This window comes from Oncorhynchus masou, chromosome 29 (genome assembly GCF_036934945.1).
Source record: "Oncorhynchus masou masou isolate Uvic2021 chromosome 29, UVic_Omas_1.1, whole genome shotgun sequence".
NCBI classification, from domain to species: domain Eukaryota; kingdom Metazoa; phylum Chordata; class Actinopteri; order Salmoniformes; family Salmonidae; genus Oncorhynchus; species Oncorhynchus masou.
This window is the reverse complement of record NC_088240.1, coordinates 10,473,045-10,484,932: the sequence shown is the minus strand read 5'-3', so window position 1 is coordinate 10,484,932 and position 11,888 is coordinate 10,473,045.

Here is an 11,888-nt window from a genome sequence, read left to right as displayed (position 1 = left end):
TATGTAAACATATGAAAGTGTCATTGTTTAAAGTGGCTAGTGATACATATATTACATACATTTGTCCATTATTAAAGTGGCTAGAGTTGAGTCAGTGTGTTGGCAGCAGCCACTCAATGTTAGTGGTGGCTGTTTAACAATCTGATGGCCTTGAGATAGAAGCTGTTTTTCAGTCACTCGGTCCCTGCTTTGATGCACCTGTACTGACTTCGCATTCTGGATGATAGCAGGGTGAAAAGGCAGTGGCTCGGTGGCTGTTGTAAAGAGTTTGGTCTCCTGTTTCTCCACACAGATCTTTACTATAGACTACTGAGGTATTCTGTATGTGAAACTCTGTCTGCAATTGCATTTTATTACAAAAGAGTTTTATACAAAGGTTCCTGTGCATCTATCTGGAAGACTGATTGTTAAAGGAAACTTACATCACCCAATGCAAAGGACTACAACATAAACGGGTTATAAATAAATATCTATTTTGAGTAATCAAAAAACAGTCTTTTCACTTTTTTCATCTTAGAAATACAAGGTCTCTAAAGTGGGCAATCATCATGTCAAGCCTCCCACGCTCTACAGACATGGCGACAGGTTGCCAAGCAGTTAAAAGCGTTGGGCCAGTCACCAAAAGGTCGCTGGTGTAACTAATGCGCTGAGAGTTGGGAAGCAAGTACGAATCAAATCAAAGTTTATTTGTCACGTGCGCCGAACACAACATGTGTAGACCTTACAGTGAAATGCTTACATACAGGCTCTAACCAATAGTGTGAAAAACAGGTGTGTGTGTGTGTGTGTGTGTGTGTGTGTGTGTGTGTGTGTGTGTGTGTGTGTGTGTGTGTGTGTGTGTGTGTGTGCGTGTGCGTGTGTGTGTGTAGCTTTCCCCCTTTTTCCTCTCTCTACCCTACTGATGTTGCATTTGCAAACCCCTTTGGATAACATAGAGATTCTGGGAACATCAGAAGGTGGGGGGAAATTAACTATATTCTGGTAATCCGACCAATTGAACATATGCGGTGGTACTTAATGAATATGATGTTAGTTCGGTTGTCATCTGAGACATTCTCATCAATGATAAGATAACCTAAACTTGACAGTGGAAAGTCTACACATCAGAGTTATCAGATTCACATGGAATTGTTGTTCAATTTAAATGTTTGAATATGAAATGATTTGTGATGGGATGAAATGTGAAGTTAGCTTCTAAAATGTGAGATTTGGGTTTTCATAAGGTTAGGGCTCTGCTCAATCAGTGGCCTGCCCCTGTGAAGGGACATGGGCTATACAACTTTTCAAATACGCCCTCCTCTCCCTTCCTATATAAAGCCTTGACGACAATATAACCTCCTGTTTCGAGGACGTAAGGAAGACGGTCCGATGTCAGAATGGTTCAGATAATAACTACAGAACGAAGGCAACATCAGCGTGAGCTTTGGTTGCAAATGGTATGAACTTTGAACTCTTATTCACTACAGAAGTGATACCTCCGAGCTGTTGAGTTAGCAGGTTAGGAAGGAACAGACAGAGTATCTCGTCTATCACACAACGATGTTACTTCAACATATCCAATTTACCAGCAGAAACATTCTTCAAAGGACAAAGGACTCGGTTGGGCAACACTGCCTTCCATCTACCACCAACCTACTGAAGTGCAGCTCAGAGTAAATATTTATTGCATTTTCCTTTTCCAAATGGGCGGTAATTTAGAATACACAAGATACTGTATTTATGATAGCACAGCTTCTCCCTTTGTCCCTCAGTCTTCCCGCTCTTTCACTCAAACCCAGCCCCTTTTCTTTTGTGTAACCAGCTGTCATATCTGTTCTGCCCGCTAGGGACATTTTCCTTTCTGAAAGAAATTTGTAATTAAGTTATGATTAATTATTTGTATGTGTTATTCTGTGTGATTAGTTAGGTATTTAGCAAATAAATAATTAAACTCTATTTTGCATTGCTAATTCAACTTGTTAGCCAGGGTTCGTGCAGATAACCAATAATTTACAATTTTGAGATGAGACTGAATTAAGGTGATGATTATTATTGACTGCATTGATGTAAAATATTACTAGGTCTTTAAGAGTTTATTTGGAAGATAACAGCTCTATAAATATTATTTTGTGGTGCCCCGACTCTCTAGTTAATTACATTTACATGATTAGCTCAATCAGGTAATATTAATTACGGAGAAATAATTTCATAGAATAGCATGTCATATCACTTAATCCGGCATAGCCAAAGACACGACAGTGTGTAGGTGAGTAAAGAAATAAAACAACAGCAAAATGACATTTGAAAATAACAGTAGCAAGGCTATATACAGACGACCGGTTAGTCAGGCTTATTGAGGTAGTATGTACATACATGTAGGTATGGTTAAAGTGACTATGCATACTGTATATGATAAACCGAGAGTAGCGGCAGCGTAATAGAGGAGTTGGGGGGCCACACAATGCAAACAGTCCGGGTAACCATTTGGTTACCTGTTCAGGAGTCTTATGGCTTGGGGGTAAAAACTGTGAGTGAGTGTTTTAATAAATAAATAAAAGAAACACTGAACACGAACACAAACAAAGCACTGACATGAAAACAGAGTCAACAACACCTGAGGAAAGAACCAATGGGAGTGACAGATTTAGGGAAGATAATCAAGGAGGTGATGGAGTCCAGGTGAGTGTCTTGAGGCGCAGGTGCGCGTGACGGTGGTGACAGGTGTGCGAGATAATCAGCAGCCTGATGACCTAGAGGCCGGAAAGGAAGTATAGGTGACAGCTGGTTTAAATCCCTGAGTCGACTTGGAGAAAAGTCTGTCCTTGAGAAAGGCACTTAACCATATTTGCTCCTGTATGTCACTCTGATTAATGACAAAAATATAAACGCAACGTGTTTATGTCATGAGCTGAAGTTAAAGATCTCAGAAAAAGCTTATTTCTCTCTAATTTTGTGCACAAATTTGCTTTACATCCCTGTTAATCAGTATTTCTCCTTCCCAAAATAATCCATCCACCTGACAGGTGTGTCATATCAAGGAGCTGATTAAACTGCATTATGCAAGTGCACCTTGTGCTGGGGACAATAAAAAGCACTCAACACAATGCCACATACAGGTATGTCTCAAGTTTTGAGGGAGCGTGCAGTTGGCCTGCTGATTGCAGGACGGTCCACCAGAGCTATTGCCTCTCAAAAATTTTGAGAATCTGGCAGTATATCCAACTGGACTAACAACCACAGACCACGTGTAGGCGAGTGGTTTTCCAATGTCAACTTTTTGAACAGAGTGCCCCATGGTGGTAGTGGGGTTATGGTTAAGGCAGGCATAGGCTATAGATAACAAACACAATTGCATTTTATTGATAGCAATTTAAATGCCAAAGATACCGTGATGAGATCCTGAGGCCCATTGTCATGCCATTCATCCGCCGCCATCACCTCATGTTTTAGCATGAGAATACACAGACCCACGTTGCAATCTGTACACATTTCCTGGAAGCTGAACATGACCCAGTTCTTCCATGGCCTGCAAACTCACCGGACATGTCACCCATTGAGCATGTTTGGGATGCTCTGGATCAACGTGTACGACAGCATGTTCCAGTTCCCGGCAATATCCAGTAACTTCACACAGCCATTGAAGATTAGTAGGCCAACATTCCACTGTCCACAATCAACAGCCTGACCAACTCAATGCCGAAGCAGCTGTGTCGAGCTGCATGAGGCAAATGATTGTCACACCAGAACCTGACGGGTTTTCTGATCCACGCCCCTACCTTTTTTTAAAGGTATTGACCAACAGATGCATATCTGTATTCCCAGTCATGTGAAATCCATAGATTCGGGCCTATGGAATTTATTTAAATTGACTGTTTTCCTTATATGAATCTTCAAAATTGTTGCATGTTGAGTTTATATTTTTTTTCAGTATTCATGGATTCCCTATTGACTACAGTGGATTTATATACAGTATATATATTCAAGAATAAACCACGTAATTTGTCAACACCATTCCCTCTTGTCCCGTTGTCTCCAAAGACCCCAAATATATTCTTAACCCTGGGCAATATTTTCCAGGCATGTCAGTGGTACCATGAAGGCCACAGACATCTCTTTATTGGCACTGCCAAACCTCTGGATGTCCCTGTTTTCCCCTCTTTTCCTCCCGCACCAGGCTTCGTTAGAGAGCCATGGGAGAATAAGAGCGCTGATCCGTGAGGGGAGAACCGGGGTTCTCTGACACATTTCACTAGCACTCATAGCGGGATGAAAACAGCTTTCTGGAGCCCACTGAGAACAATGGGAAGTTGGACAAAAGGAGGGCAGCATTTTGCCATTTGGGTGCATTGGGTGCATGTGGTTTGCTGGTTTGTTTCAGCAGCCGTGCACGGCACGTGCTCTGCTTCTGTTTTACAGCATTTTGGTTATTAGTGACAATAATGTTGAAGGTTCGTCTCCTTCCTTTAATGCATTTTGAACATGTGTCAATCAAAAGCTACTTTGTGCATTATGTGCCAGGTTTTACCAGGATGTGAATGAAGACCTGTCCATGGATTTGAATTAATGTCTTGGGGTTGCGACTAACGATTGGGCTGTTGGAGGACAAATCATTTTGTTCACTTAGAGGCTTAATACATTCTGTCTTGCAAGAGAAAAATACTCTTGAAGTTTCATGACAAAAGAAGTGGGAAGCTATCATTTTAGTAGGTAGAGCAATCATGAAACAAAAGAACAGTGTGCTGAGAACTTATATTTTTGCTCTACCAATTTTCATCCCACACATCGTTCCGTTTTTGGAGATCTGAGTCACTGAAACAGAATTCAGAGTTAAACAAAAAAATGCTGGAAATGATTTAACAGTAAAATGATTTGCTGGTACTTATGAGGTTTTGAAGGGCAGGGAGTCATCGACTGTAGTCTGAGTCTGCAGTTATGTTCTGTGTAATGCATGTTACTGTCACATTTGGAAGCTAAGCGCAGGTGACAGTGGCCCAAAGGAACCTTGTTCTGCTTTATCCAACCATTGGTGTGGCAGACCATGCAATATTCAGGTCATTCTGCAGGAAGGCAAGTTGGCATTGCAGCATTAGACCGACACGAAAGCATTCTGTCTCAGGCAATATACTGTAGAACTGGACTTAAAAGAGGAGTGCTGTGAGATGGGTTTTTTCTCTCTCTTTATGCAGACTTTTAAAGGAAAAGGTCTAAAAACATACGTGTGGACTGGTGTGAGAGCATTAGGAAGTGTTGCGAAGGGTCATTTGTGGACTGGTGTGAGAGCATTAGGAAGCGTTGCAAAGGGTCATTTGTGGACTGGTGTGAGAGCATTAAGAAGTGTTGCAAATGGTCATTTGTGGACTGGTGTGAGAGCATTAAGAAGTGTTGCAAAGGGTCATTTGTGGACTGGTGTGAGAGCATTAGGAAGTGTTGCAAAGAGTCATTTGTGGACTGGTGTGAGAGCATGAAGAAGTGTTGCAAAGGGTCATTTGTGGACTGGTGTGAGAGCATTAGGAAGCGTTGCAAATGGTCATTTGTGGACTGGTGTGAGAGCATTAGGAAGCGTTGCAAATGGTCATTTGTGGACTGGTGTGAGAGCATGAAGAAGTGTTGCAAAGGGTCATTTGTGGACTGGTGTGAGAGCATGAAGAAGTGTTGCAAAGGGTCATTTGTGGACTGGTGTGAGAGCATGAAGAAGTGTTGCAAAGGGTCATTTGTGGACTGGTGTGAGAGCATTAGGAAGTGTTGCAAAGGGTCATTTGTGGACTGGTGTGAGAGCATGAAGAAGTGTTGCAAAGGGTCATTTGTGGACTGGTGTGAGAGCATGAAGAAGTGTTGCAAAGGGTCATTTGTGGACTGGTGTGAGAGCATGAAGAAGTGTTGCAAAGGGTCATTTGTGGACTGGTGTGAGAGCATGAAGAAGTGTTGCAAAGGGTCATTTGTGGACTGGTGTGAGAGCATGAAGAAGTGTTGCAAAGGGTCATTTGTGGACTGGTGTGAGAGCATGAAGAAGTGTTGCAAAGGGTCATTTGTGGACTGGTGTGAGAGCATGAAGAAGTGTTGCAAAGGGTCATTTGAATTTCCAGACATCAACTGCAGCTAGTCGTGACCAATCCTACAGCCTTAACCTAGCTGTACATAGTTATAATTAATAAGATAAGTGAAAGATGTGAGGTTATGGGAACCATTTAGTTACTCATAGGTTTTATTGTTAAGGTATGTTATGACGATTATACACATTTTGTCCCTAGAGAGTTGCAAGAGGGACAGTGTTCCGATGTGGTTAATTTCTTGAGGTGGTGAATTGGTGCATCCATTTAGCTTAACTACGGGTCTCAACGCCCACCCACAGAATGAGAATACTACATGGACTGTTTGAATTCGTTAGACTTCCATTTGGAATGTATTCAGATCCCAAAATGTAAATACCAGTACGTACCAGGCCAATTTAAGGTTTATAAAGTACTGTATTATATTGATTACTGATCAAGACTGTAAAACCAGGAACCTGAAACCAGCAGGACTGTGGAGCCTGAACCTGAAACCAGCAGGACTGTGGAACTGGAAGTGCCTGTTTTGTATGATCATGGTTTAAAGTCATTAATTCAGGTTCTTCAACAACTCTCCCATGATTCTATCTTTACAGCAAAATACTAGCATTGTCATTGTTTTTCTGCTGTTCTGTTTCACATAGGATGGGATTGGATATTTTCACATAGGATTGGAGGTTTTCACATAGGATAGGAGGTTTTCACATAGGATAGGAGGTTTTCACATAGGATAGGAGGTTTTCACATAGGATAGAAGGTTTTCACATAGGATAGGAGGTTTTCACATAGGATAGGAGATTTTCACATAGGATAGGAGGTTTTCACATAGGATAGGAGGTTTTCACATAGGATAGGAGGTTTTCACATAGGATAGGAGGTTTTCACATAGGATTGGAGGTTTTCACATAGGATAGGAGATTTTCACATAGGATAGGAGGTTTTCACATAGGATAGGAGGTTTTCACATAGGATAGGAGGTTTTCACGTAGGATAGGTTTTTACATAGGATAGGAGGTTTTCACATAGGATAGGAGGTTTTCACATAGGATAGGAGGTTTTCACATAGGATAGGAGGTTTTCACATAGGATAGGAGGTTTTCACGTAGGATAGAAGGTTTTCACATAGGATAGGAGGTTTTCACATAGGATATGATAGGATATTTTCACATAGGATAGTCGGTTTTCACATGGGATAGGAGATTTTCACATATGATAGGAGGTTTTCAAATAGGATAGGAGGTTTTCACATAGGATAGGAGATTTTCACATAGGATAGGAGGTTTTCACAGGATAGGATAGGATATTTTCACATAGGATAGGATGTTTTCACATAGGATAGGATAGGATATTTTCACATAGGATAGGAGGTTTCACATAGGAAAGGATAGGATATTTTCACATCGGATAGGATGTTTTCACATAGGATAGGATAGGATATTTTCACATAGGATAGGATGTTTTCACATAGGATAGGATAGGATATTTTCACATAGGATAGGATGTTTTCACATAGGATAGGATAGGATATTTTCACATAGGATAGGAGGTTTCACATAGGATAGGATAGGATATGGAGACACATGGACACATGGAGTAAACAATAAACAAGCCAATAACACAATAAACATGTCAATGACACAGTAGAAAAAAAGAAAGTCTATATACAGTGTGTGCAAAAGGCATGAGGAGGGAGGCAATAAATAGGCCATAGGAGCGAATCATTACAATTTACCAGATTAACACTGAAGTGATAAATGAGCAGATGATGATGGGCAAGTAGAGATACTGGTGTGCAAAATAGCAGAAAAGTAAATAAAATAAAAACAGTATGGGGATGAGGTAGGTAGATTGGGTGGGCTATTTACAGATGGACTATGTACAGCTGCAGCGATCGGTTAGCTGCTCAGATAGTTGATGTTTAAAGTTGGTGAGGGAAATAAAAGTCTCCAACTTCCGCGATTTTTGCAATTCGTTCCAGTCACTGGAAGGAAAGGCGGCCAAATGAGGTGTTGGCTTTGGGGATGCTAAGTGAGATATACCTGCTGGAACGTGTGCTACGGGTGTGTGTTGTTGTCGTGACCAGTGAACTGAGATAAGGCGGAGCTTTACCTAGCATAAATTTATAGATTACCTGGAGCCAGTGGGCCTGGCGACGAATATGTAGCGAGGGCCGGCCAACTAGAGCATACAGGTTGCAGTGGTGGGTAGTATAAGGTGATTTGGTAACAGAACAGATGGCACTGTGATAGACTGCAACCAGTTTGCTGAGTAGAGTATTGGAAGCTATTTTGTAGATGACATCACCAAAGTAGAGGATCGGTAGGATAGTCAGTTTTACTAGGGTAAGTTTGGCGACGTGAGTGAAGGAGGCTTTGTTGCGAAATAGAATGCCGATTCTAGAATTGATTTTGGATTGGAGATACTTAATATGAGTCTGGAAGGAGAGTTTACAGTCTAACCAGACACCTAGGTATTTATAGTTGTCCACATATTCTAGGTCGGAACTGTCCAGGGTGGTGATGCTTGTCGGGCGGGCGGTTGCGGGCAGAGAATGATTGAAAAGCATGCATTTGGTTTTACTAGCGTTTAAGAGTAGTTGGAGGCCACGGAAGGAGTGTTGTATGGCATTGAAGCTCGTTTGGAGGGGAGGATTCTAAAACAATCAATAGTTAACTGATAAACAGTACGGTCATGACAGGATTATTATAAGTAAAAAGGAGATGGGTGTTATAAGAAGGCATGAGAAACCCGCACACTTCTCTTTCTCTTGCATTAATTTCTCTAATCCAAGATGGCGTAGCAGTTCAGATGTCTTTGTCTTCGTCGTGTTATTTTCCTTTGTATGTATTTCGTATATTTTTTAAATATTTTAACCTCAGTCTCAACATACTCTCCTGCAACCCGCCTCACCCAATGTGGTATTGAGCTGCTATTTTCTATACTTTAGAACCGGAACCCCCAACAGGAACTAGCCAGCTAACTAGATACTAACTAATAGTCTGGTTAGCCTGGTTAACTCCTGCCAGTCTATACAACGCATTTCAACCCAGAGCTTACCGGACTGCTCTTTCCCCACATCTCCGGTTTCCTACCGCAAGCTCTGAACTGGTTCACCTGTTTTGGTTAGTTATTATTGGTTTATTTCACTGTAGAGACTCCAGCCCTGCTAAATATGCCTTAACTTGCCCTTTAATTTTACCTCCCACAACATGCGGTGACTTCACCTGGTCTAAATGATGTCTCTAGGGACAAAACCTCTCCCATCATCACCTCATCACCTCTCTCAATGCCTAGGTTTACCTTCACTGTATTCACATCCTACCATACCCTTGTCTCTACATCATACCTTGAATCTATTCTTCCGCGCCCAGAAAGCTGTTCCTTTTACTCTCTGTTCCGAATGCACTAGACAAGCAGTTCTTTTAGCCTTTAGCCATACCCTTATCCTCCTCCTCCTCTGTGTCTTTGGTGATGTAGAGGTTAATCCAGGCCCTGCAGTGCCTAGCTCCACTACCATTCCCCAGGTGCTCTCATTTGTTGACTTCTGTAACCATAAAAGCCTTGGTTGCATGCATGTTAACATTAGAAGCCTCCTCCCTAAGTTTGATTTACATACTGCTTTGGCACACCCTGCCAACCCGGATTTCCTAGCCGTGTCTGTATCCTGGTTTAGGAAGGCCACCAAAAATCCTGAAATTCCCAACCCTAACTATAACATTTCCCAACAAGATAGAACTGCCAAAGGGGGCGGAGTTGCAATCTACAATTCGAGCTTCTACTTCTAAAAATCCACCTTTCCAGAAACAAGTCTCACCATTGCCGCTTGTTATAGAACACCTTCTGCCCTCAGCTGTGCCCTGGACATCATTTGTGAAAAGAATGCCCCCATCTATCTTCAGAGCTCTTACTGTTAGGTGACCTAAACTGGGACATGCTTACCACCCCGGCCATCCTACAATCTAAGCTTGACGCCCTCAATCTGACACAAATTGTTAATGAACCTACCAGGTACAACCCCAAATCCATAAACATGGGCACACTCATAGATATCATCCTGATGATGTCCTCTAAATACACCTCTGCTGTCTTCAACCAGGATCAGGATCCAACCAGGATCTCAGCGATCACTGCCTCATTGCCTGCGTCCGTAATGGGTCTGCGGTCAAACGACCACCCCTCATCTCTGTCAAACGCTCCCTAAAACACTTCAGCTTGCAGGCCTTTTTAATCGCCCTTGCCTGGGTATCCTGGAAGGATATTGACCTCATTCCGTCAGTTGACCTCATTCCGTCAGCACTTTAAAAGTGCTTTCCTCACCATCTTAAATAAGCATGCCCCATTCAAAAAATGCAGAACCAGGAACAGATATAGCCCTTGGTTCACTCCAGACCTGACTGCCCTTGACCAGCACAAAAACATCCTGTGGCATTCTGCATTAGCATCGAATAGCCCCCGCAATATGCAACTTTTCAGGGAAGTTAGGAAACAATATACACAGGCAGTTAGGGAGGCAAAGGCTAGCTTTTTCAAACGTAAATGTGCATCGTGTAGCACAAATTACAAAAAGTTCTGGGACACTGTAAAGTCCATGGAGAAAAATAACACCTCCTCCCAGTTGCCCACTGAGGCTAGGAAACACTGTCACCACCGATAAATCCATGACATTTGAGAATTTCAATAATAATTTTTCTACGGCTGGCCATGCTTTCCACCTGGCTACCCCTACACCGGTCAACAGCCCTGCACCCGCCACAGCAACATGCCCAAACCTCCCCCATTTCTCCTTCACCCAAATCCAGATAGCTGATGTTCTGAAAGAGTTCCAAAATCTGGACCCCTACAAATCAGCTGGGCTAGACAATATGGACCCTCTCTTTCTAAAATGATCCACCTCAATTGTTGCAACCCCTATTTCTAGCCTGTTCAACCTCTCTTTCGTATCATCTGAGATCCCGAAAGATTGGAAAGCTGCCGTGGTCATCCCCCTCTTCAAAGCGGGAGACACTCTAGACCCAAACTGCTACAGACCTATATCTATCCTACCCTGCATTTCTAAGGTCTTCAAAGCCAAATTATACAGATCACTGACCATCATACATATCACTGACCATTTCGCTGCTATGCAATCAGGTTTCCGAGCTGGTCATGGGTCACCTCAGCCACGCTCAAGGTCCTTAACTATATTATAACCTCCATCGATAAAGGACAATACTGTGCAGCCGTATTCATCGACCAGGCCAAGGTTTTTGACTCTGTCAATTACCACATTCTTATTAGCAGACTCAACAGCCTTGTTTTCTCAAATGACTGCCTCGCCTGGTTCACCAACTACTTCTCAGACAGAGTTCAGTTTGTCAAATAGCAGGGCCTGTTGTCTGGACCTCGTGCAGCCTCTATGGGGGTGCCACAGGGTTCAATTCTCGGGCCGACTCTTTCTCTGTATACATCAATGATGTCGCTCTTGTTGCTGGTGATTTGCTGATACACCTCTACGCAGACAACACCATTCTGTATACTTCTGGCCCTTCTTTGGACACTGTGTTAACTAACATCCAGACGGGCTTCAATGCGACACAACTATTCTTCCGTGGCCCCCAACTGCTCTTAAATGCAAGTAAAACTAAATGCATGCTCTTCAACCGATCGCTGCCCGCACCTGCCTGCCTGTCCAGCATCACTACTCTGGACGGTTCAGACTTAGAATATGTGGACAATTACAAATACCTAGGTGTCTGGTTAGACTTTAACCTCTCCTTCCAGAGTCACATTAAGCATTTCCAGTCCAAAATTAAATCTAGAATCGGCTTCCTATCCTTGACTTCAGCGATGTCATTTATAAAATAGCCTCCAACACTCTACTCA